Source organism: Carcharodon carcharias, chromosome 3 (assembly GCF_017639515.1).
Source record: "Carcharodon carcharias isolate sCarCar2 chromosome 3, sCarCar2.pri, whole genome shotgun sequence".
Lineage (NCBI taxonomy): Eukaryota > Metazoa > Chordata > Chondrichthyes > Lamniformes > Lamnidae > Carcharodon > Carcharodon carcharias.
The window spans coordinates 217,277,728-217,304,453 of record NC_054469.1 but is presented as its reverse complement, the minus strand read 5'-3'; the positions used below and the strand labels follow the sequence as shown (position 1 = coordinate 217,304,453).

At 44.0% G+C, this 26,726-nt stretch overlaps 1 protein-coding gene across 1 annotated transcript in view; it reads left to right on the top strand.

Annotated features, from left to right (window-relative positions):
* Positions 1-5,281: 5,281 nt before the first annotated feature.
* LOC121276107 (cadherin-18-like) overlaps positions 5,282-26,726 on the top strand; it is a 361,197-nt gene continuing 339,752 nt past the window's right edge. The window contains exon 1 of the mRNA XM_041184065.1: positions 5,282-5,333. The gene's annotated coding sequence lies outside the window, so the exon portion shown is untranslated. The remainder of the gene's footprint in view (positions 5,334-26,726) is intronic.

Here is a 26,726-nt window from a genome sequence, read left to right as displayed (position 1 = left end):
GGTAGAGCATGCTTGAGGGGCCAAATGGCCTACTCCTGCTCCTAATTTGTATGTTGTATGTAACTAATCACTGGGCATCATAAGGGTTGCCAGGGCTTGGAACAGTCTTTTAGTTAATAGCTATGGGATTGGCTCATTTGCAGCTGATCTTATTTTATTTTCCAGTAGCTTGGTCTCGGTTTTCTCTCTGATTGGGAATATGGCTTTCCTCATTGTTGCATGGCAGATTCACCTTTTACTTTAACCACCTTTAGCTTGACAATGCCTTTGAAAGTCCGTCTACCTTTACCATGCTTATGGACTTATTAAGTAGGTTTGTGAGCATCATGTGCGAAACACTTTGACTGGATTATTCCACTCCTGAAATTGTATTCATTATGATGTTCCTTGGGCACCCAAAATTAACCATCGTTTTCACCTTTAGTTGTCACAACTTGTTTTTGTCTTTTTACATCAAACAGGTCATGTGCCATCTTCTGAAATAATTGAGCATTTTCCTGCATGATTTCTCATTTGTCAAGGTTTTGTTTCTTGATGGTATCAGCTCATAGCACTCTTGCTGCTGAATAGGAGATTTGAGTCAAAAACAGAAAATGCTGGAAAAGCTCAGCAGGCTTAACAGCATCTGTGGAGAGAGAAACAGAGTTGATGTTTTGAGTCCGTGTGACTCATCTTCAGAGGTTTGAGTGTTTAGGCTCCACTCCAAGACTGAACACATTAATCTAAGCTCTCATTCCAGTACCATATGGAGAGAGTTCTGCATTATCACAAGTACCATCCTTCACATCAGATGTTAAACTGAGATATCGTCTGTCCGTTACTTTAAATCAAGTGGATATTAAAGATCCACTGACCTTACTGATCTGGGAGTTCTCTTAATGCCTAATCAACTAGCACCAACCAACAACAAATTCAGTCAGTAAAATCTGCATTTTTTTTTCATTCTGTATTTTCCTATATAACATCAATCACTTCAGATAATAAAAACTTCATCACATGTCCTTTAAAGAAGGAAATCTGTTGTCCTTATCTGGTCTGGTCTACATGTGAATCCAGACCTACAACAATGTGGTTGACACTTAAATGCCCTCTGAAATGGCCGATCAAGCCACTTAGTTGTAACAAACTGCTACAAAATCACAAAAAAGGAATGAAACCGGATGGGCCACCCAGCATCGACCTAGGCACCGGAAACGACAATGGCAACCTCAGCCCTGTCAACCCTGCGAAGTCCTCCTTACTAACAACTGGGGACTAGTGCCAAAATTGGGAGAGCTGTCTCACAGACCAATCAAGTAACACTCTGACAAAGAATTCCTCATGGAATCAAACCTTACAGGTAATGTCCCAGACTCCACCATCGCCATCACTGGGTATGTCCTGTCTCACCGGCAGGACAGACCCGACAGAGGTGGCAACGCAGTGGTATACAATCGGGAGGGAGTTCCCCTGGGAACCCTCAACATTGACTCCTGACCCCAATGGGTCTCAAGGCATTAGGTCAAACACGGGCGAGGTAACCTCCTGCTGATTACCACGTATCGCCCTCCCTCAGCTGATGAATCAGTGCTCCTCCATGTTTAACGCCACTTGGAGGAAGCACTGAGGTGGCAAGGGTGCAGAATGTACTCTGGGTAGGGGACTTCAATGTCCACCACCAAGAGCGACTCGGTAGCACCACCGCTGGCCGAGTCCTAAAGGACATAGCTTCTAGACTGGGTCTGTGGCAGGTGGTGAGGGAACCAACAAGAGGGAAAAACATACTTGACCTCATCCTCACCAACCTGCCTATTGCAGATGCATCTGTCCATGACAGTATCGGTAGGAATAGCCACCACACAGTTGTGGAGACGATGTCCCACCTTCACATTGTGGATACCCTCCATCGTGTTGTGTGGTACTACCAACGTGCTAAATGGGATAGATTTTGAACAAATCTAACAACTCAAGACTGGGCATCCATGAGGCGCTGTGGGCCATTAGTAGCAGCATTGTACTCGAACACAATCTGTAACCTCATACCTTGGGATATCCCTCACTCTACAATTACCATCAAGCCAGGAGATCAACCCTGGTTCAATGAAGAGTACAGGAGCAGCACCAGGCATACCTAAAAATGAGCTGTCAACCTGGTGAAGCTGTAACACAGGACTACTTGGATGCCAAATTGCATAAGCAGCAAGTGATAGACAGAGCTAAGCGATCCCACAACCAACGGATCAGATATAAGCTCTGCAGTCCTGCTACATCCAGTTGTGAATGGTGGTGGACAATTAAACAACTCACTGGAGGAGGAGGAGGCTCCACAAATATCCCCATCCTCAATGATGGAGGAGCCTAGCACATCAGTGCAAAAGATAAGGCTGTGACAATCTTCAGCCAGAAGTGCTGAGTGGATGATCCATCTCGGCCTCCACCAGAGGTCCCCAGCATCACAGATGCCAGTCTTCAGCCAATTCGAATCACACCACGTGATACCAAGAAATGGTTGAAGGCACTGGATACTGTAAAGGCTATGGGCCCTGACAATATTCCGGCAATAGTACTAAAGAGCTGTGCTCCAGAACTTGCTGTGTCCCTAGCCAAGCTGTTCCAGTACAGCTACAATACTGGCATCTACCCTGAAATGTGGAAAATTGCCCGGGTATGTCCTTTGCACAAAAAGCAGGACAAATCCAACCCGGCTAAATGCTGCCCCATCAATCTACTCTCCATCATTAATAAAGTGATGGAAAGTGTTGTCGACAGTGCTATAAAGCGACACTTACACAGCAATAACCTGCTCACTGTTACTCAGCTTGGGTCCCCCAAGGGGCACTCAGCTCCTGACCTCATTGCAGCCTTGGTTCAAACATGGACAAAAGAGCGGAGATCCCCAGGTGAGGGGAGAGTAACTGCCCTTGACATCTATGCAGCATTTGACCAAGTGTGGCAAGGAGCCCTAGCAAAACTGGAGTCAATGGAAATCGGTGGGGGGGTGGGGGGGTATGGGGTGAAATCTCTGCTGGTTGGAGTCATACCTAGCACAAAGGAAGATGGTTGTTGTTGTTAGAGGTCAGTCATTTCAGTTCCAGGGCATCAATGCAGGAGTTCCTCAGGGTAGTGTCCTCGGCCCAATCATCTTCAACTGCTTGCAACATAAGACTAGAAATGGGGATGTTCGATAATAATTGCACAATGTTCAGCACAATTTGCAACTCCTCAGATACTGAAGCAGTCCATGTCCAAATGCAGCAAGACCTGGACAATATCCAGACTTGGGCTTACAAGTGGCAAGTAATATTCGTGCCACACATGTGCCGGGTAATGACCATCTCCAACAAGAGAGAATCCAACCATCGCCCGTTGATGTTCGTTGGCCTTACCATCACTGAACCCCCCCCACTATCAACATCCTGGGAGTTATCATTTACCAGAAACTGATCTGGACTAGTCATGTAAATGGCGTGTCTACAAGCGCAGGTCAGAGGCTAAGAATAGTACAATGAGAAACCCACCTCCTGACTCTCCAAAGCCTGTCCACCATCTACAAGGCACAAGTCAGGAGTGTGATGGAATACTCCCCACTTGCCTGGATGAGTGCAGCAACAACAACATTCAAGAAGCTTGACACCATCCAGGACAAAGCAGCCCACTTGTTTGGCAAAACATCCACAATCATTCACTCCCTCCACCACCGACGCATAGCAGCAGCAGTGTGTAACATCTACAAGATGCACTGCAGGACTTCACCATGGCTCCTTAGGCAGCACCTTCCAAACCCACGATCACTACCATCTAGAAGGACAAGGGCAGCAGATAGATGGGAACACCACCACCTGGAAGTTCCCCTCCAAGCCACTCACCACCCAGACTTAGAAATATATCGCCATTCCTTCACTGTCGCTGGTCAAAATCCTGCAACTCCCTTCCTAACAGCACCGTGGGTGGACCTGCACCATATGGATTGTAGTGGTTCAAGAAAGCAGCTCACCACTACCTTCTCAAGGGCAACTAGGGATGGGCAATAAATGCTGGCCCAGCCAGTGAAGCCCACATCCCATGAATGAATTTTTTAAAAACTTGAAGCAAGTTGGGATGAAGATATGTGATAAATTGTATTATTAATCTGCAATTCTTTTGCTCACTATTCTGTTTTGCAGTTCCATCTTAGCTTTCTAGTTCTGTATCCATTTCTGTCTGCAATCTGAGCAGTGTGAAATATTCTTACACCATCAGTGTGATTTTCTTTTGATTCATAATCAATTTTGTGGATGTAGCAGGGATATTATTCCTTGCTTTCAGCTCCTGTGTTTTCTGTTTTCATTGCTTAATATTTAATTTATTGACATTGATCCTTGGCTCATTTCCCGCATCTTCCACCCCACTCTTTGGTGTTTCAGTCGATTGCACAATCTCCAACACTTCATTAAAATCACATCATTTCCTGACATAATGTCTTTAAAGCACAACCTTCAACAATCTGAACTTGGAGTTCACATTTGGGAACCCATAATACCACTGCTTACTTCAAAACTCTTCCACTCTATCTCTGACAACCTATTCTAACAGAACATGGCTTGTCTTCTATACAATGGTGTCCTTGAGTATAAACTGATTGGGTGAAAACTGTTTTCTCATTCTTGAAATCACCTGTGACCTGTAATGTTGAAACTTCTCTCATTTATACACGATACTTGTGTGCATCAACCAAGCAGAGAATTTGAATTACTGAGTGATATACATATGTTGCAAATATCTACCAGCTATAGTTATATCACCCATGAGCAAGTGGGAATGTAAATGCACTTTTGTTGGGAAATCATAGTCAAGCAAAACTAGGCAAATTGGCATGAATCTTCACGATTATACCTTCTTGAGAATTGTTAACAATGCAAAATCATATTTGAGTCAGTTATCTTTTATTAGAATTGCAAACTCTAGGTTAGTTTTACAAAGTATGTGCTGATACTTCCTTTCCATGGCTTCTTTTCCCAATACTGCACACATCCTTTTTTTCAGAATTCCAATCCCCTTTCCTTGTAGTCGGCTTTCAAATGCAAATACATGTATGATTGAACACAAGTGACATTTTATTGTGTAAATCACTTATGAAAGATTATCCTTTCATAGGATTTATTTCTCCAAGGTGATCAAGAAGGATTAGGAAGGAATTACCAGAATTAGAACTGCGGTTTGTTTGTCTGCCCTTCAGTCTTGCAGACAGGTTTGGAGTCTTGTTTTTACACTGGCCACAGTTGGCAGAGCTACAGGGAAGTGAAGGAACACCTGTTTCCCAGAACTGGTTTTCTCCGCAAACTTGCTTCAAGCTCAGAGAGAACCTGGCTTAAGAGGTAGGTTTCAGTCGCGGCTGAGAGAAACGGAGAAGCAATTTATTTTTCTTCAGAAGGACTGGTAAACCAATGTCTTGTTATATGATGTCTAATAGGATTGATGGCATGCGAGTGGGGAATCAGTACAGGGAAGAAGGGATAGTGTATGCATGGGCTCGAGTTGCTGTATGACTCTGCAAAGATTCTGTTTACAGAGCAAATTTAAAATCTGGACCTGTTCCAAGACTGTAATTTCACACCTTGTAGATATGTAGCTAAAAGGGAATTGGGTAATTATCTGAAGAGAAAAAAATATTGCAGGGCTACGGAGAAAAGGTGGGGTTGTGGAGCTAGCTGAGTTGTTCTTGTAAAGAGCTGGCGAAAATGTGATAGACTGAATAAAAATAACATTGTGAGGACGCTGGAAATCTGAAATAAAAACAAAAAGATGCTGGAAAAGCTCAGCAGGTTTGGCAGCATCAGTGGAGAGAGAAAAAGAGTTAATGTTTGGAGCCCATATGACTTCTTCAGAGCTGAAGAGAGCTAAAAACAAGATGGGTTTTACGTTGTTTAAGAGGGGATGGAGCAGATGGAGCAAAATAAAAGGTCAGGGATAGGTAGGAGTTAATGAGAGATTGATAAAGATGTCATGGAGACCGGGTAATGGGAATGATAATGATAGTGTTAAACACTAAGGCCGGAGACAGTAGCAGCATAAAGGTCAGGTGGCAGAGCGTGTTAATAGCAGAACAAGGATGAGCGCTCTCTGAAAGCAAAACATTACAAACTGGCCCTGTGGTGGGAGGTGGTTGGTGAGAAATATAGATATCAAAATGGAGGAAAGAGTCCACAGGCTGAAGTTGTTGAACTCAATGTTAAGTCCGGAAGGATGTAAAGTGCCTAATCGGAAGATGAGGTGCTGTTCCTGCAGTTTGCGTTGAGCTTCAATGGAACATTGCAGCAGGCCAAAGACGGACATGTGGGCAAGAGAGCAGGGTGGAGTGTTGAAATGGCAAGCAACAGGGAGGTCTGGGTCATGCCTGTGGACAGACTGAAGGTGTTCTGCAAAGCGGTCATCCAGTCTGCGTTTAGTCTCTCCAATGTAGAGGAAACCGCATTGGGAGCAGCGAATGCAGTAACTAAATTGAAGGAAGTACAAGTGAAATGCTGCTTCACCTGGAAGGAGTGTTTGGGGCCTTGGACAGTGAGGAGGCAGGAAGTAAAGGGGCAGGTGTTACACCTTCTGTGATTGCATGGGAAGATGCCATGGGAAGGGGATGAGTGTTGGGGGTGTTGGAGGAGTGGACCAGAGTGTCACAAAGGGAACGGTCCCTATGGAATGCCAACAGTGGGGTGAGGGGAAGATCTATTTGGTGGTGGCATCACGCTGAAGTTGGCAGAATTGGTGGACGATAATTCTTTTATGCGCGGATGCTGGTGGGGTGAAAAGTGAGGACAAGGATTTTGAGGGAGGAAAGGGAAGGGGGGAGGGCAGAAGTGCAGGAGATGGGTCAGACACGGTTGAGGGTCCTGTCAGCCACAGTGTGGGGGGGGAACCTCAGCTCAGAAATAAGGAAGACATGTCTGAAACACTATTTTGGAAGGCAGTGGCAAAGGAATAGTTGCAAAAGAGATGGAGGAACTGGGAGAATGGAATGGAGTCCTTACCAGAAGTAGGGAATGAGGAGGTGTAGTTGAGGTAGTTTTGGGAGTTGGTGGGTTTGTAATGAATATTGGTAGACAGTCTATCACCATAAATGGGAACAGAGAGGTCAAGGAAGGAAAGGGAAATGTTGGAGATGGCAAGTGACAAGAAGGCCTGGGTCATGCTTGCAGACAGACCGAAGGTGTTCAGCAAAGCAGCCACCCAGTCTGCATTTAGTGATAGTGATAGAGCGGTGGAAATGAAAAGCAAAATTGACTAATGTTTCCATGTCCAGACAAGAGCATGAAGCGACACCAAAGCAGTCATTTGATGCACTGAAAAAAGAGTTGTGGGAAGGGGCCTGAGTAGGACTGGAATGATGAATGTTCCACATACCCCACAAAAAGACAGGCATAACTGGGGCCCACATGGATACCCATAGCCACACCTTTTATTTGGAAGAGGTGAGACAAGTTAAATGAGAAATTGTTCAGTGAGAGAACAAGTTCAGCCAGACGGAGGAGAGCGGTGATGGATGGGGATTGTTTGGGCCTCTATTCGAGGAAGAAGCGGAAAGCCCTCAGACCATTCTGGTGGGGGATGGAGGTGTAGAGGGATTGGATGTCCATGGTGAAGAGGAGGCGGTTAGGGCCAGGAAACTGGAAATTGTTTATATGACGTATGGCATCAGAGGAATCATGGATGTAGATGAAAAGAAACTGGACAAGGGGGGAGAGAATGGAGTCAAGGTGGAAGAAATGAGTTATGTGGGGCAGGAACAAGCTGGCATGATGGGTCTACTGGGTCTGTCCTGTTTGTGGATTTTGGGATGGAGGTGGAAGTGGTTTGTGTGGGGTTGGGAGACCATGAGGTTAGAAGCTGGGGATGGAAGCTCTCCAGAGGAGATGAGATCAGTGACAGTCCTGGAAACAATGGCTTGATGTTCAGTGGTGGAGTCATGGGCTGGGGGAGTTAGGAAGATGTGCCTGAGAGTTGGCGCTCAGCCTCTGCAAGGTAGAGGTCAGTACACCAGCCAACAATAGCGCCACCCTTTTCGGCAGGTTTGATAACAAAGTCATGGTTGGACCTGAGAGAACAGAGTGCAGCACGTTCAGAAGGAGACAGTTTAGAGTGGGTAAGGGGAGCAGAGAAACAATGACGGCCAACATCATGCCAACAGTTCTCAATGAAAAGGTCAAGAGGCCAAGGGGAAGAGTCCAGGTGGAGGAAGAAAATTGGAGGCAGGTGAAAGGCTCCATTGAGTAGGAAGAGGACTCTTGCCTAAAGAAGTGAGCATAGAGCCATAGGTGATGGAAGAAGAGTGGAGCATTGTGCCCAGCCCAAAATTCATTGAGGTGAGGGCGTAAGGGAATGAAACTGAGTCCTTTGTTAAGTAACTGAACTTTCAGCATCAGAGAGGAGAAGATCAGAGGGTATGATGAATACATGGCAAGGGCTGGGATTAGAAGAAGGGATGGGGTCAGAGGGATGGAAAGGGGTGGAGGGTCCCGGATGGGCATTGGTATCAATAAGTTGTTGAAGCTTGCCTGAAAGGAAGAGAAAAAGTTTCTTGTTGAGGCGTTGGATGAGATGAAGAATAAAATAAAACTTGGAACAAGGACAGCTTAGAGATAGAGTGAGTTGGAGCTGCTGAAGGGAGAGGTCGAGTGTGTTCATGTAGTGCCGCATGGCACTGAGTGTGGATCTCAGGATGCAACAAGAATAGCAGTCCGAGGAGCGTTGTATGTCCTGGAGATATCTGTAATCCTGGGTGGATTCAAAACAAGAGGGATGGAACTTCAGTTGGAATACACGTGGGGTAAGTCAGAGATGGGATCAGTCCCTGAGGAAGGAAATATGGCTGTGAAAGCGAGTTTTGATAAACACCTTGTCAAATACCAGGAGGGAAATGGAAAACAATGAAGGTGAACATAGTGAAAGAGGCAAATGGAAATCCTGTCGGAGAGAAGAGCAGTACGTCTTCAAGGTTGGCGTTCCTGGAAGAGAAGTGGCAATCAATTAAACACTAAAATAAAAGCAAAATACTGTGGATGCTGGAAAAACTTATTAGGTCTGGCAGCATCTGTAGAGAGAGAAAAACAGTGCTTTTTTTTATGCATTCATGGGATGTGGGCAACATGACTAGGCCAGCATTTACTGCCCGTCCCTAATTGCCCTTGTTCAGAGGGCATTTTTTAAGTCAACCACATTGCTGTGGGTCTGTAGTAACATGTAGGCCAGACCAGGTAAGGACAACAGATTTCCTTCCCTAAAGGGAATTAGTAAACCAGATAAGTTTTTATAATAATCAAGAATGGTTTCATGGTCATCATCCAACTTTTAATTCCAGACTTTTATTGAATCCCACCATCTGCCATGGTGGAATTTGAACTCAGGTCCCCAAAGCATTACTCTGGGTCTACTAGCCCAGTGACAATACCACTATGACATTATATGATTCTTCTTCGGAGATGAAGAGAAGTAGAAATATGATGAGTTTTATACTGTTGAAGAGAAGGGGTGGAGCAGGTGGAGCAAATAGAAGATCAGGAGTAGGCGTGGGCTCAGGAGAGATTTGAGAAATATGTCATGGACACAAGACTGAATGGTCTCCTTCTGTGTTGTAACCATTTTATGATTCCATGATTCTCTGCTGCAGGCTCCCTTGCTCTCCCATATCTTATCTCTAGTTTTATATGTACCCAGAAACTAATTAATTTAAATTATGTCTATATAAGCAGTTTTTCTACAACTCCAGAATATATAGTTTGCACATCAGACGGATTGATCCAGTCTGACTCTATAGTAAAGAATGTGAAAAATAGATGCATTGTAACACAATCAATTTAAGTCATTATTTTGGCATGACCAGAATTAAATTGAAACCAATGTCCATTGTGCACTCAGTATGATACATTTCCGTTCTCATAGCTCTCCCTCTGACTAAAAGATCAAATGTATTGAACTCTCTAATCACGATGAAGGAACAAACAGATTTTGGAGCCATCGTCTATTTTTCTGATACCAACATATTTAAAAACGACGGTATGCAGTTGTCTTGCTCCAGTGGTATCAAAGGAAAAAGCTGGATGCCTTAGGGAAAAATGTGACACTTTAAGCAAATGCTTAAAGTTTAGTGACATTTCTTTAGATGTAAGGAAAGTAGATGCACCAAGCAAAGCTGTTTCAAGAAGGATTACAGGTTTCATTTCATTGGTCTGATGGAACAATGCAGAGTTGTTCACTAACTGTAGGAGTGAAAAAATAAATTAAAATGTCATGTAATAGGGTTGAATCTTAAAATAAGTTACAGCAATCTGCTTAGTTGTAAGAATGGATTTGTTATTTAATCGGCTCTTTGGGCTCTGCAGAAGTGCGAGATAGGTTGAATGGATTTTTAAAGTAATTTTTGATATGCCACAGTAATTAAGCAATGTTGTCTTTTCCTGAAAAAGTATGGATTTTAGTGAATATTCTACCATGGCAATCAAACATACTGTACACAGCAGATCCTGCTCCCTTTCTACTTTTCTTTCTGATTTATTTTGAGTAAATAATAATAATTTCCATCTGTTTTCAACTTCAAATTATGGCCAAACATAGCCCAATATCTAAGGCTGTTGTCTTGGTACACTGTAAACTTTCCAGTCCAGAATGTTTGGGACCTATAGGCATTTCTGAGATTGGAATTTTCTGGATTATGGAATTGCATAAGAATGCCTAACCATAGGTGTGTGAACTGGATATAAATATGTACCTGAGACATTGAACATGTTAAAACTAGTTTTAAGACATGGAGGTGCATGTTTTTAAGTTCGTTCATTTGAAAAAAACAGACTGATGCACTAATACACAAGGATCCAGAATAAAATTGAGCATTGTCAACAGTTAAGCTATAAACTCCTTTATAAATGTATTTAAGGCTTGCAAATCCCAGTTTATTCATTGTACACAATTGCAGTTATATCAAGTTCTTAAGCTGCATACTCTGCACCAGCGCTTCCCAAACCACTTAAGCGCACAAATGCAGACACACACACATGCACATGCACACGCACACACTGGCCAGATTGATCTTACCAGTGTCCTCCAGCATTAATGCCACTGGAGATTGCAGGGCCATTGAGAGGTGGGGGAATGGGAGGCATCACTATGGGTATATCCACACTGCCACATAATGCTCTCTGCAGTTTAAAGTCATTCAGTGTGTGTGAAATACTGAAAGATTTTTTAAAAAGATGTGATATGCTGCTTTATGTTTGCATTTTTGTTCCTATTGTTTGGCAGTTTTGATCAATTGTTGATCAGACAAACTGCCGTGGTGAAGGGAGGAATTAAATAGCAGAGCTGCAAGCAGAAAGCAAGCAGGAAATTAGGAGGAAAATGTGAATGAATTTTTGAAATAAATATTAATCCGAGATTTGATAAGACAGATTTTCGTCTTTATCACATAAATAGAATGCAGGGAGGAAACTATAATGGGAAGATTGCTAGTTAGTAAGTGAACCCAACTGATTTCCTAACATTTTAACTAACAGTAGGAAGATCAGTTAGCCTCTGTAATTGGCATGAAATCCTCCCTGTCTGATTTTCACCTTGCTGCTCTCACCAGGTGATGGTTAACGCCCAGGGAATAAAGGGGAAAGTGTTTTTTTTTCTGGTGAGAATAGGGATTGAAAATTACCATGAGAAGGAAGGTAGGTGGGACTGATTGATAAAAATCTCATTGGAGCAAACAGTTGTTTTTTTATCCTATTCATATCATTTGTTATGTTCTTCTGTAAATTTTGTGGTTGTGTTTGCTCCATTTTAACACAACTATTATCACCCATTAAAAAAGAATGATGATACTCTATCATATAATTTTATCTTCAAACATCAATGAATGTTGTTTTTCACATTCACTCAACCGCCTCTTGATTTGAATTTTTGATTATAGGCTGATTAAATTCTTTAAGGACAACAGTAGCATATTTTCACAATTTCTCAATGCATATTCATGTGAAAAGATATAAGTGAGATTTATGTTCTTGTTATATACTTACCACAATTCCCTTTGTAACTGCTCATTAATATTCATTCCTGGACTATTTTCAGCAACAGTTGTACATGGTGGACAAAATACCTTCGGTTCTCTGAACCAATTAATCTTTATGTATTTCCCTCTTACCTGGGTTTCCTTCAGCTCAGCTGCTGAGAGACCACAGGCAGCAGAGATTGCAGCTTCCTGTGTGTGTCTGATCTCAGCATTGTTCACGATAGGGGATCCTGCGCAGTAGTGTAGTTTATATTAATGGGATCAGGGACTTTTCACTTGCACATTCTTGTTCATGGATACCTTTAAATTGCTCTCTTTTAAAGCATTGAATCTTAACGTTGTTCCCCTTCATCAAATCTGAAGCTGGTGGATTAAGGCAGATAGGAGGAGGGATTATGGGTTGAGTTTGGAGGTTTGTGTGATAAGTTACCTGAAGCTATCTGATCAGAAATCACCCATTTTATATCTTCCCCCATTTCACTTTGCCTGAAGTCGATGGAAAGATTACAACTGATCCTCAGGTGAGGCCCCCAAATTTGGAAACTTCCCAAAAAGGGCCCCAGTTTTGAAAAACTCCCAGATGAGGAAGAATGAGCTGGCTCCCTTCCTTAATTTAACCCCTTCAATTGGTCACAACAAGGTTAATTTAAAAGGGATCCCTCCCACCCGTGGATACTTTTCCAAGTCCAAATGTATTCGTTTTTTTCAGAAGGAGCCAATTTAACCAGGCTTTCCTGAGTCAAAGAAAGAGTAAGTTTATTAGTTACCAAAAATACGAGAAAAATCATAAAAATGCAACACATGTACACACAGATCAAAAATGAGAAGTTTAGAGTCCAAATAAAAGTTTAAAAAGATATACAAATCAGTCTTTGGCTTGTCCGTGGGGCATAGATGACAAAATGTAATGGCTGTGAAGTTGGATAATTCTGGTAGACCTGACTTTGGTAGTTTTGCAATTGGTTTGGAGACACTTAGAGCAGAACTTTATGCCTCGCGGGCCAGCATGCGCCCAACCCCATCAGGCGTAAAACCATGAGAGACGACGTCGGGTAAGCATCCCGACACCATCCTGCACACACGCAATCTTCAGGTCGGCGGGTGAGTGCGGCTGTCAGAGCCAGACCCGATATCAATTAAAAGGCCACTTAAGGCCATTAAAATCCCAACTGATCCAGATTTTACATTGCCCGGACGATTTCACACTCGTCGCACAGGCAAAACGGGCAGGCAGGCAGCCCACATTTTGCAAAATCTCGTCCAAGGGCAAGGTACAAAGGGTCAGCAGCATTGCCAGTGTAAATAGTGAGGAGTTTAGGAGTTAGTTTGCGACTGGTTGCTTATTTGAACTTGACAGCTTCATTTCAGATCTGAGCTTAAGTTGTAGCATCTCTAGGCTTCATTTCAAGTCTCACAGGTGTCTCCAGGGCCCCCGGAGGATTTTAACCATGTGGATCCTTCCAGGTGTCAGAGAACCTTCCGTAACCCTGGGAATGGGGATTGTGGTCTCCGCTGGAGGCAACTCCTCTGAGGAGGAAGAGAGGGGAAAAGGGAGAGATGGCCAGGTGTCCCAATGCAGCTTCCAGGGGAGCGACCTGTGGGAGGAGAGGCGCAGACACAAAGGGCGCAGGACCAGCAGATAGTCCAAGGTGGAAAGGACCGCAGAAGATGCCACTGTCCTGCTGCCAGGGTTTACAGGCAATGATGCAGCTACTTTAATATGTCTGAGGTGCAATGCCAAAGGAGGCTCCGCCTCTCGAGGGAGACTTTGACTTCCATTTTTGAGATAATGGGCCTGAGATCACCTCCAACCGTGTGGGTGGACACCCCATGCCAATGGTTCTGAAAGTCACAGTGGCCCTCAACTTCTATGCCTCCGGCTCTTTCCAGAGGTCAGTAGAGGGTCTTTGTGGAGTCTCCCAATCAGATGTCCACAGTTGTGTCAAGCTTCACCAAGGCTCCTTTGACAGCATGTTCCAAACCCATGACCACTACCATCTAGAAGAACAAGGGCAGCTGATAGATAGGAGCACCACCACCTGGAAGTTCTCCTCCAATCCACTCACCATCCTGACTTGGAAATATATCGCCGTTCCTTCACTGTCGCTGGGTCAAAATCCTGAAACTCCCTCCCTAACAGCACTGTGGGTGTATCTACACCACATGAACTGCAGCAGCTCAAGAAGGCAGCTCACCACCACCTTCTCAAGGATGATTAAGGATGGGCAATAAATGGTGGCCCAGCCAGTGAAATCCACAACCCTTGAATGAGTATTTTAAAAAAAAGCTGATGACAGAAACTCTGTTCAGATGGGTATTGACATTTATTCATTTCCATATGGATGAAGTCAGCCAGGCTGAGCGAGTCAGAGATTTTGCAATGATTGCTGCCTTCTCCCGGATCCAGGATGCCATCGACTGCACACATGTGGCCATCCAGGCGCTAGCGGGTCAGTTAGGTGCCTTTGTCAACAGGAAGGGCTTCCACTCCATGAACGTCCATATAGTTTGTGACCACAGGATGCTGATTCTACAATTCTGTGCAAGGTACCCAAGCAGCTCCCATGATGCTTACATCCTGAGACACCCCTGGGTGCTGAGGCTCTTCAGTGCTCCAGCCCTGCTGGATGGATGGTTGCTGGGGGACAAGGGTTGAAAAGGTGGTTTATGACCCCTCTCCGCCACCCAAGAACAGAGGCACAGCAGCCTTATAATAGGAGTCATGCTTCCACAAGGGCAGTGATAGAGAGGACCATAGGCCTTCTGAAGATGTGCTTCAGGGGGAGCACTACAATACCCCCCAGAGTGGATGTCACTGATCGTGGCTGCATTCTGCACTCTCCACAATCTGACACTGGCAAGGGGGAACCCATTGGAGGAAGAAGATCTTGATGCACCTGCACAGGCCACAGAGGGTGAATCCAGTAATGAGCCTGAAGAGGAGCACAGTGAGGAGAATACTGAGGGCATAGAGCCAGACTTTGGTAACCTACAGGGAGTCAGGGACACCAGGGATGCCCTGATCCAATGATCCTTCAGCTAGGCTGCCAAAGGTCTGCTTCCACCTCATGCCAGGGCTGCCGCCTCCATCCTGGATGTATGAAATGACCCTTTTATTTGCACCCAAAGTCCACTCAATGCCTCTTCAATAAAGTAGCCAGGCACTCACTTCCAGCATTACACACTGGCGTACCCTGAACCAACATAAAGCAAAGCAAACTCAGGCCATTACGGCAAAAGCAAAATTTATATAATTTTCACACCCAAAACAAAGTAACATTACCATCTCTGGAATTCATTTCCACACCAGTAAACATATAAACAAAACATTACCCAACATGCCCAGGAGGGAGTGGCCAGTGCCACACCTGGCATCACCCCAGTTGCTGCAGCCTCATCAGATGCCATGGTCACTGGCAGAGGGGCAGAGGAATTGAAGCCATCATCCAGAGCCCTGAGAGGAGCCCGCAGAGATAACAAGCAGCTCATGAATCAATGTGAGGTCACTCTGGACCTCCCTGCTCGCCATTAATGGACGGGCAACCAGCTGAGATACTGGGTGCTTCATCCATCTCCATCATGCACTGACCACCTGAGGTCATTTCCTGTGTGAGGGCTTGTAGGTCCGAGTGCAACCCCAGGAACCCCTGATTCTGTCTCTGGAGACGCCTCTCCATGAGAGCCACTACTCTCTCAATGGACGAGGCAATACACTCACCCATGAGGGTCAACACAGTGCTTATGCTCCACATGGGCTCCTCCACAACAGAGTCCATGGCACGCAGATCCTGGTGTATCTCTGCCTGATCCTCCTGCACATCTCACTGGACATCCAGCATCTGCCACCTAATAGATAAGTCCAGAGGCTCATCATCTACCTTTGACTCAGCATCGTCTTGGTCCCCAGTAGTCCTCCTCCCTGTGCACTCTCTGCCTCCTACCTGCATCTCAAGAGAATGTGAACTGCCCTCACCGCTTTGCACCGACATTCTAGCTGAAAATCTAACCCCCACCAAAGTGCTGATATCTGCACTGGTGCCTAATTCAGAGAGCGGTGACGCAGGTGCAGCTGAAACCCAGTGGCCCTCTGGTGTCAGGGGTGGCTCATTGGTCCTGTGAATGAGTGCCTGCTAGTGAATCTGAGAGAAAATAATGACGTTATTAGTTTAAGTCATCCCACTGTCACTGTCCATGCCAGGCACCCTGGTGAGACAAGGGAGACCCGCATCATGGTGCCATTGTCTTTCAATGATCAATGGGGATGCTAGTTTTGAGGCTCTAATCCATGATGAGACTACACAAGAATGTTTGCACCATCCGAAACTCTCACCGCTGTGCACCGCATTCTTACCTTCATCTGACACCCAAGTCTCTCCAACCGACTGAACGAGGTGCTTGGCGGCTCTCCAGCTCCAAGGCATCCAGCTCAAATCTTGTCAACATTAGGAGGTTTAGGGAGGCTCCAGCTGTCCGTGACCTTTCTGTTTGGCTATGGCTCATCTTCTACTGAAAGGACAGAGGAGCATCGATTAGTCCACTCTCTACCTGCAGCACCATTGCAGCCTGGCCAACCCCAGCTGAGGAGCACCTGGCAGAGCACATCCGAGTCGTGGCCCTCGAGCCACAAGACACTCAGTCCAAGCAGCCTGGGCTCACCCCCTTGGCCAGCTCCGGCATCATTGACAATTGGCACTCAGACTCTAACACCCCTGAGCTCTTTGAGGGGACTGCCAGACATTAACACTTCTCCACACTGATCCATGCCAACAAGGTACTCACCCTTCCCGAGCACAGCAGATCGTTGAACCTTTTGCGGCACTCCACCCATGTGCGCCGTACAACATCATGGCTGCTGACCTCGGCTGTCACCTCCTCCCAGGCTTTTTTTGTCTGGTCTCCTCCTTCCGTCTATGGGAATGAGGGTGTCCCTCCTGGCAGCTACCTCCTCCAAGAGCACAGCGAGGCACTCGTCGGAAAAGCGAGGGGCCGGGTGCCCATCCGACCTGCCCTCCTGCCTGATGTCTCCAGCTGCTGTTGAGGCCGTAGCTTCAGTTTCCAGAATGCAGAATATACGATTCCTCCCTGGCAGCCTTCAAGAAGCTGCCTCTGCCGTTTTTAAGCTGCCCGCTGGGTCACCTTTAGATCCTGCGCCTGAAGGACTCCGCCTCCCCCAGCCCTTCCCGACCATTGGGAAGACATGTTTCATGCTGGGCGGGCCTTAATTGGCCATCCAACGTGAAATCATGGTCAGGGGCCAATCGTGGTCAGGGCCTGCTTCACGTGCGTCCGCCAAGGCTAAAGTTCAGGCCTTGGCCCTACAGGATAGCTGAAGAAGCTGTCCTATTTCTTTTTTGATTGTGGCTTTGGCTGCCTTGCTTCCAGCAACAGAGAGAGAGAGAGAGTGAGTGAGAGGTGGGGACTTCACCTGTAACTGCAGGGGTGACTAGCTTGTCTTCTTGTTACTGTCTCACACACACGACACACCAGCTCTGCATCTGGCTTTTAAACCCATTGTTCCCTCTGTATTCCTGTGTGGGAAAAGAACCATGCCTCGCACCCAGAGTCCGTTTTCTTTGATTTCCAACTATTTTACAAATTCTGGGTGGAATTTTACATCCCTGTCATGGTGGGGGTGGGGTCCTAAAATGTGGCAAGCCATTCAAAAGTCCAGTGACTTTGGTGGGACCATAAAATCTCGCCGGCGTAAAATGCCGCCCTCTGAAACATGAATCAACAGGAGATGGATTTTAGATGACTCCTAAAATGTGATAATCTGTCTTTTGTCTCCACAACCACAAGAGATTAAATTTCAGTCTTTTGCATCCTGCCTAGCTCCCTTTCCAGTGTCTCTGCCTGAAGAAGGCCATGACACCTTTTTTAGGTGCGATATTCTACCTACTCTTAGGACTGGTCTGTCAGCATAATCTGCATAGGGATTTTTCCAGGAAGTGGTCATTTTATATTATCAGCCATTTTTTGCTCAGTCTCCTTGCTTTTATTTCTTTAAAAGACACACATCTCTTCCTTAAAAAGTTCAATGTGCCCGTAAGTAATTTGTAACTGTAACTGGCTTTTCATGACAAAATTCAAATCTGGTGGGGCGTAAAATCCCTTTTAATGTGGAAATCAGGGGACATGAGAAGTCTCTCTGCTGGGGACGATTGCATATCTGTGCCAGAACCCTGCCTTATTCTCCTTCATTGACATTACTGAATGGAAAGTCTGCCAAACTGGGGAATGAGCATCGAGAACTCTCTGCCAGGTTTACTTTTTGTCCAGGCACCACTTAATGCCTCGGTGGTAAATTGTAAATTTACTTTGTTTCACATTTGTTCATATATGAGTTGGTACCATAGACTTCACATTTGAATAATAGATATTTGGGTTTGTTGTGCCGACTTTTTGCCATGATTTCATCAAGGTGATTGTCAGGTTTTTATCTATTCCACCCTCAGATAGCGAAGACTGATATTTTTCTTGGTGCCGGTAAGCGTCAAAACTTTTTTTTTTAAGCAAGTTTGGGAACAGCAATTGGGAGGCAAAATCACGTGTGCTTCGGCCTCAGTGCCTCAGGCATTCACTTGGCATCATGTGGCCTCCAGCAAGTTCGAACAAATCAATTCCCTCCTGTAATTGGGTTGTGCTATTGTGTCATGTCTTGTTGGTGTAAGGACATTGAAAGTAAAATTAAAAACCCTTGCCTTTTTCTAGCTTTTCACAAATACTTATTGCATGGGACTCTTTAAACAAAAATGCATTTCCCAACATCTACGAAACTGGAACTATTGCTGCAGATCCTCTGATTGGGCCTTCAAATTGAGGCCCAGCCCATCATGAGGCAGCCAACGTAAAGGTTGCCTCCCAGAAGGTGGTGCTGGCTGGAGTGCAGATTACATGAGCAGACTCAGGAGCCCATACAATCCCAATGTCAGTATGCCCATAGCCACTGGAAAATCAAGGTCATTAACTCTGTTTCTCTCTCCACGGATGCTGCCAGACCTATTAAGTATTTCCAGCAATTTCTGTTTTTATATGTTCCAACATCCTCAGTATTTTGCTTTCCTGTTGTTGCAATAACAATTTTGTCCTCTTTATCAAGTAAGGTTTAGAAATAAAAACAAAAATAGCTGGAAAATCTCAGCAGGTCTGAGTTTTCCAGCGAGTTTTTCCAGCTATTTTTGTTTTTGTTTCAGATTTCACCAGCATCTGCAGCATTTTGCTTTTATCATAATGTTTAGAAATAGTTACTTTAATTAGTTAATTAGAATTATGTTGCTTCGGTTTCAGAAGCAGTTTATATGAGGTTGATTGTGAGTTGTTAGTCAGATGGAGTTCATTTTAACTGTTTGATATCCTGTATGCACAAATTATTTCCCTACTGTATTCCAGGCACTCGCAGTTACATCAATAGCCAAGCCTTTGTATCTCAGACAATGCTCTGTATCTCAGGCAAGTGTGTTCATATTGTGGGCTACCTGTATAGTTAACATTCATTAGTTGTGTCCTCACTGTGGGTTTGCCTGCATTTCTGTTCAGGGCTTTATTTGTTAAACCTCTTTGATAGCTGCAGGCAAGTCTCCAATATCCACTGCTAAAAATGCCCTTGCCAGTTCATGCAATGATATTTTAAGATTGTTGAGGGAATGTTTCTCCCTACAGAATCTAGATTTGAAGTGTGAGGCATAGTAACTGTAGCACAGGCGAGACAACACAATATAGTCAATATTTGAACAAATGTGAGTATACCCACTGGGATTCCACCTGGTGCTGTGTAGTTGCAGCAAGGTCACTGCAATATAAACCCTGTCACTCTCGGACAGAATGTTCTTTGGATATTCTAATAGCAGCTTTGTCAGGGCAGCTTAACTCCATTCAACTGGTTTATTATGAGCCACTCATCCTAATCACATCAATTACCATTGAATTGATTGGGTTATTGCATATGACTTGCTCTCTATTTGCTGTTATGATCTTGGTCGAAAGCAGTAGCTTTCTTTAAAAGGTGAAATTTGAAACCCCAATTATTTACTGAAATAATTAAGGCCACAAGATTCCACAGCTAAACAAAATATTTTTTACTGGACAAGAGTCCAAACAAAGCAAACAGTAAATACTGTCTTGGGTAACCACCTATACACGAAAGCCCAGAATCAACATAAGTTGAACTTGAATTAGCAGGCAAATTGCGGTCGATAATAAATTGCATTAAATACTAAACAGCAGTTACAACTAAGATGGATAGAATTGGCTGGGCAGTTTACTCAACATATATGTCATCAATCTCAGACACAAAGTCCTTCAGAAGTCTGTCCTCCTCATGAAGAATTTCAGCTCCTCTTCTCGGAGGTAGTCTGACCCCCAGCCAACAGTGACTCAAAGCCAACCCGAGTTGCATAGGCATGGTCTTCACCACAGAGAGTACACGCATACAGAACCTCTCAACTCAGTCTGAATGGCTTAGATCCACCAATGATACCTTCAAGTAACAGAAACAGGTGCAGCATCTATATATTTACTTATTCTCAGCTTCTGGATCTAGCCCTTGTCTTTTTCAGCTGCCTACACTGTATCACTGGGATCATCAACAGAGCTCAGCTAGCTCTGTATCTGTTTATATTGTTATGATCATTGGCCAGACCTTTAGGCTGTTGGTAGGATCTGGTTAGGGACCAAGAACATTTTGTTTATTGTAGACCCAAGTTTCAGATTTAAGACACTTGCTCAGTGAAGAAAGCCACAAGATTCCACGGGTTTTGAACAAACAAAAATAAACTTTACTAAACAAGATCAGAAAGATAAAGCAATTTACAATATTCATTTTGCAATCTAAAATTCAGGGTCACTATGAGGTTTAACAAGCAAACTGACAGAACACACTGTAGGTGGCAGAGGTGAACAAAATAGATTCCATGGATTTCTCAGCAACCCACCCAGACATTAGAAACACTGTGAGTCAACCAAACTCAATAATCTCTCTCATGAGGGTTTCCAATCTTCACCTTCAAAGATCTTATCTTGGAATTCTGTCCACAAGTCACTCCAACTTGGATGGCTTCAACAACGGCCCACCTTGCAAGGTTATAATCTTGCCTCCTGAGATTTCTTCCTTCTGGATTCCCGAGACTGCAATCAAGCACCAACTCACAGACACAACTTCAGCTCTTCGGCCGCGCCAAGCAGTTTACTACAGTCCAAAAGGGGTGCCTTTTATCCAGTAGCCTTGCCAACCTTCAGCTGCCTTCTTGGATCTTCAGGGCTTCTTCTGATCCCTCTTCATTACCAGGGCTTCTACCAAGCCCACTTCACTTAAAGTGTGCTCCCCACAGCCCTTTCTCTAACATGGAGCCTGTTTCTCTGCTCCTATCTTTTAATTGAACTTAACTGGGTCCTGTTTCTATCCCCTGTCTCTGATTCTACCTAGTATTTCCTTTTCGGACCTCTCCCTGTCTCCTCTCCCTGACCTATGCCTGGGACACTAATCTTTGATGGCATTCTTCACCCAGTCACCTGACCAAGGTTTTCATGCCATTTCCCTTCCTTTTCTTGATGCACAGGTACACTGGGCCTGTCCTGGGCCTGAAGAATTCAAAGATGCAGAACTGCACATGTGCAGCCCACTTTTAGCCTGTGCATGCACATAATATCTGTGGTCCATTGGGAGGTGAAGTTCCTGACCTTCAAGGTCAACATTAAGGTAAATTTGGGTTTCACTATGTTATAGCACAGCAAATGGTAAATGCTGAGCTGTTAAGATCCCAAAGGGAAACTTGAAACAACTGCTACAACTTGCAATTTGTATAAATTTCAAGATGCGTGCCCTGAATTCCGTAGTAATAAGACCACCAAGTCTTGTAGCTTTTTACAAAACTAGATTAAACATTTATTAATAAGAGAAATGATTTTAAACACATACATAGATCTACAAATTACTATTATGATAACTTCTAAATCCCCTGCATCATCTGACTCCCAGTTACACTTTTATTAAGGCAATAGTAAGATGCTTAGATTTTAAAAGACCCGGCCAAGGTGACCCACAATAGCTTGAACCAATCAAATTCAAAGTGAGTTTTCTTAAATTCAGTTCTTTGAAAACAGTAGCTTGAGGCATAGATGCTGAAGGCTTTTCACACTTGTTAGATCTTAAAAATGGCTATCCTTACACATAGCCTTTGCTCCTTTATACATATTTTCCCCTTTAAATGCAAATTCCCATTGCTTCACTATGGGCAGAATTTTATGCCTGCCAGACACGTGGGCCTGATCCAATCTCTGGCGGGCGCGGAGCCAATCCTTGCCAGCGAAGCGGGTCCCGCCGCCACTTTACGTGGGCGGGCCAATTAAATTCCACCCAGCATGACGTCCGGTGGGAAGCACCATATGCTCCCTGTGCAGACGGGGGATTCCCTAAAAGCGAGAGTGTGCTCTTTTGCACATGTGTATGAAAGAGCGCATATCTCCCTGAGGCTAAGTGCAGCCTCAGGGAGATTGCTTGCAGTTTGAAAAAAATATCCCTTACATGTCCCCCTCATGTGACAATGTCACATGAGTTGGGACATGTTCATAATTTACAGAATAGTTTTATTAAAATTTTTAAAACCCTGCATGAAACCTCATCCCGCCGCTGATGAGGTTTCATGTTTTCTCTATTTGCCTCCGGGGCTCCTGGCAACCTTAAAGTTGGATGGGCAGGTTAATTGGTTAAATGATCTTCTCAATAGCCTCAGTTGGCCATTGACAGGTCGGCGGGCCCGCAGCTGATTTTGCTGCGCCCCTACCTTCCTGAAAATATTAATGGGGCGGGGTGACATCGGGGGTTCTGCCTGACATCATCCCGCATCATTTTACGTATCGGTGAGTGGGCCCCGCCCCCTGTTCGCCGACGGCAAAATTCTGCCCTTTTGATTTCTGGTAATGGACTTCTATGTCTTCTGGTAATAAAAATTTCTCCTAGCACTAAGTTTTACCAGTAATCTTTGGGGAAAATAAACATACTGTTCCCAAACTTCACCTGGCTAGGTGACACATTTCCCTCCTCCATTTGAAAACAATCTAGTTTGGTTTAGTTAGAAATGCAAATGTCCTTTTACACCTTACATTCGAAACATCTCCCATGTTTACCATGTTTACATCAAAGTCTTCAGACCAGCTGCCTTCAATCCAATTAAGCCTCTCTCTCACATATGCACACATACAGACACAGATACCACTATTATACAATAAATTCCAATAACATTATGAGAATTATTATATCTTCTTGACAATAACAATATGTTTCAACCAGAAATTTTGGTTTCCAATCTCAATTTTGTTTCCTTAGAAACTGAAACAGTCAGTTTCCTTTCTCAATTTCCTTTTTAAATTAGGATCTATCTCAAAAGCTACAAGTTTTGAGATAGATTCCATTTCATTGCACAAACAGCAGGTCTCAGTCCTGAAGCCCAAGTTCCTATGTGTTGTTCTTTATAGGTTGTGTCACAGGTTTATTATAACAACTGGGTAGATTGAATTTGGCATTTTGTATTGAACTGCTTTACTTTAAATTATTTTTGTGGTAAGGACACAATGAAACTCAAAAGCAGCCCTGGTAGATGTTAAATATTTGAAGCAGGATGTAGATCAGGTTGTGGAATGCCCGTTTTAGGGAGCCAGTAAATAGACTGGAAGCACTGGCTACTTAAAACTTCCTTGCAAAAGTTGAAAGTTGAAGGACAAATAATTAATAATTGTTAAAAGAAAGGATGGTGCCATTACAGGACCTCAGGATGAGGAAGGTCAATTGACCATCTTAATTCATGCATTCAACACAATCTTACCCTCATGATTTTCCTACATCTGTTTCTGTCTCCGACATTCTCTCTAAAACTAATTACAAATGTTGCTCATTCTGTGCCTGATATCAATCCCAATGTTACCTTTTTCCTGATCCTGATCTCGCTTATTAATACTTATCATATCCCCAGAGTTTAATTTAAAACCGTAGTCCAGATTAAACCTTTCCATACTATCTTATGTAAGAGAGGGAAACAAATATTACAGCTGCAGTTTTATTGACCAGCCTTGGCTCCTACCATCAGGACCACCTGCAGGGCCAAGCCAACCCGGGTGAACAGTGGGCTGGCTAAGGGGATTTAACCGGTGGCAGTTTTTTAAGAGGCTGCCACTGGGACTGCTATTCCATTAAGGATGGTAGCCTGCCTTTCCAAGCTGCTGTCCCAATCAGCGGACCGACCAATAGCTGTGCAGCCTCAGGACACCATCGATAGAGGGGAGGGCTGGCAGTAAAAGTTGTCATGTGCAGAGGCTAGGCAGGAAAGCCCCAGTGGTCGTAGGGGTGAACTCTTCAGCGGTGCCATTCGGACTGCAGGGGTGGCCCTTGCCACCAGAGGACCCTCCATGGGCTATGGGGCCTCCAGGAAAGGAAGACCCCCCAACCCTACCCTCCTTGGACAGCTGCTAGGATGCCGTCTCATTGGAGCTTGAAGATGCACCAGTTGGAGGGTGGTTCTGACAATGGCAAAATACAAGCTGGTTTGTATAACAGTCATCAATAGGTCAACTAGTTACCTAATTGGCCAAACGCTTTCAGTCAGGCTTCCCTTCTGTAGTGATATTACCTGAGCTCCCACCTCCCAAACTGTCTCCAAACAGTTGGGAACATTCAGCCCAACATTTTTGGTTGAAGAACTGGAAAGTTTGGAGAAAAATTGGGAGCAATGTTGTTCTGCATTTTTAGACAGGAAGTGCTATTTTAGGATTGGACTGGTGGGAATCTGCCTCAGGCACACTCCACCAGTCCTAAAAATGCTCTGGAGTGATAACATTATTTTGTGGGATCAGGAGGAGGAGAGGTATAACCTGGGCCTTTGCCACAGTAAAACTATATCCTCTTCCACTTCACAAACATGCCAAACCTCCCTGGAGTAACCTTGCTGTTGACTGCCTCCTGATGTTGGAAGTTAGAAGAGTGAGGGGTGAAGTGATTGAAGTATATAAGATCCTGAATGGTGTTTACAAGATGGATGTGGAAAAGATGTTTTCTCCTGTGGGTGAGTCCAGAACTAGGAAACGCTATTTTAAAATTATGGGTCGCCCTTATAGGACAGAGATGAGAATTTTTTTTTTCTCTCTGAGGGTTGTGCGACTTTGGAACTCTCTGCCTCAGAAGGCGGTGGAGGCAGGGTCACTGAATATTTTTAAGGCAGAGGTAGATAGATTCTTGTTAGAATCAAAGGTTATTGGGGTGGATGGGAACGTGGAACTTGAAACACAAAGAGATCAGCTATGATCTGATTGAATGGTGGAGCAGGCTCAAGAGGCCGAATTTTGCTCTGAATTTTGTTGATATGTTTGTATGTTAGTCTGTTAGGTATTATGACACAGCCAATGGTAAATGCTGAGTTGTTCAGAGGACAGATGGGGTCGGAGGAAACTTGAAACAACTGTCATAACCATGTTTTGCAATTTGTATGTTTTGAGATACAGGCTTTGAATTCAGTAGTAATAAGACCATCGAGTCCCAAGAGGATTTTATAAAACTAAATTAAACATTTATTAATTCAAGAAAGGTTGTAAGCACATACATATGTCTACAAAATTCTATTATAATAACTACAAAAATCTCCTAATTAATCTGACTCCTAGTTGCACCTCCATTCAGGCAACAGCAAAACACATAGATTTAAACAGACCCCTCTCAAAGCACACCTTGGACAGTCACGTTCAAAGTGAGTTTCTTTCAGCTCTGGGTCCTTGCAGACAGTGACTTGAGGCTTACAGGCTGCACACTTTAGATCTTAGAATTCCTCTTCTTTTAACAATAGCCTTCTCTTCCTTCATACATATTTCTCACTTTGAATGCAAATTCCCATTGCATCACTAGATTTTTTGAACTTCACCTCTTCTAACAATAAAACCCCTTTCATAGCACCAATTTCATCAGTAAGTTTTAGAAAAAAATAAACATTCTTTGGCTTCTTCTGGTGTAATACTTCACCCATCCTTTTGAATGGTTTATTTAAAAATGCAAATTACCTCCTTTTCACTTCACTTTGTAACTTCCCTATGTTTACCTAATTACCATTTCAAACCTACTTCTCTTCTATACATCAAAGTCTCTGGACAAGCTGGCTTTAAACCAATTAAGACATGCACACATATAGATGCATAGACACACACACCACTAGAACTCTATTTTAAAATAATTTCCAATAACATTATATACATTATTATCTCTTCTTCACATGGGCAAGCCTGGATTCAATGAGCTGTTTGTTATGCATAGCTCTCCAGCTCTAAAAGTAGGCCCTGCATCTTCACCCCCAATCAGATGGATTTCTAGTGCTCTTCGTTGGTCAGTTACACCAAGGTTAAAATTGACCTCAGTGGAAAATGACAATGGACGCTTGATCTGATCAATCTATTTTCCCATTCCCATTTGGGTGAATGAGGTTAAATTACACCCCCCCCCCCCAACTATTCTTCCACAGAACAAGACTGCACAACAGCAATATCTAATCCACTGTGATATAAGATTGACCAGTCAATGACCAAGGTACTGTAAAGGAGTTTAACACTACCAAGATGCCTTTGCAAGATACCCAGTTAGCTGGATAGAGTCAGTGATGAATGAGGCAGTCAAAGAAAACAGGTAAAAGCATTCCACTCAATCGCAAGACCAACCGCTATCAAAGACTCTACAGCACGGAAGAGGAAAAGGGAAGCATGAAAA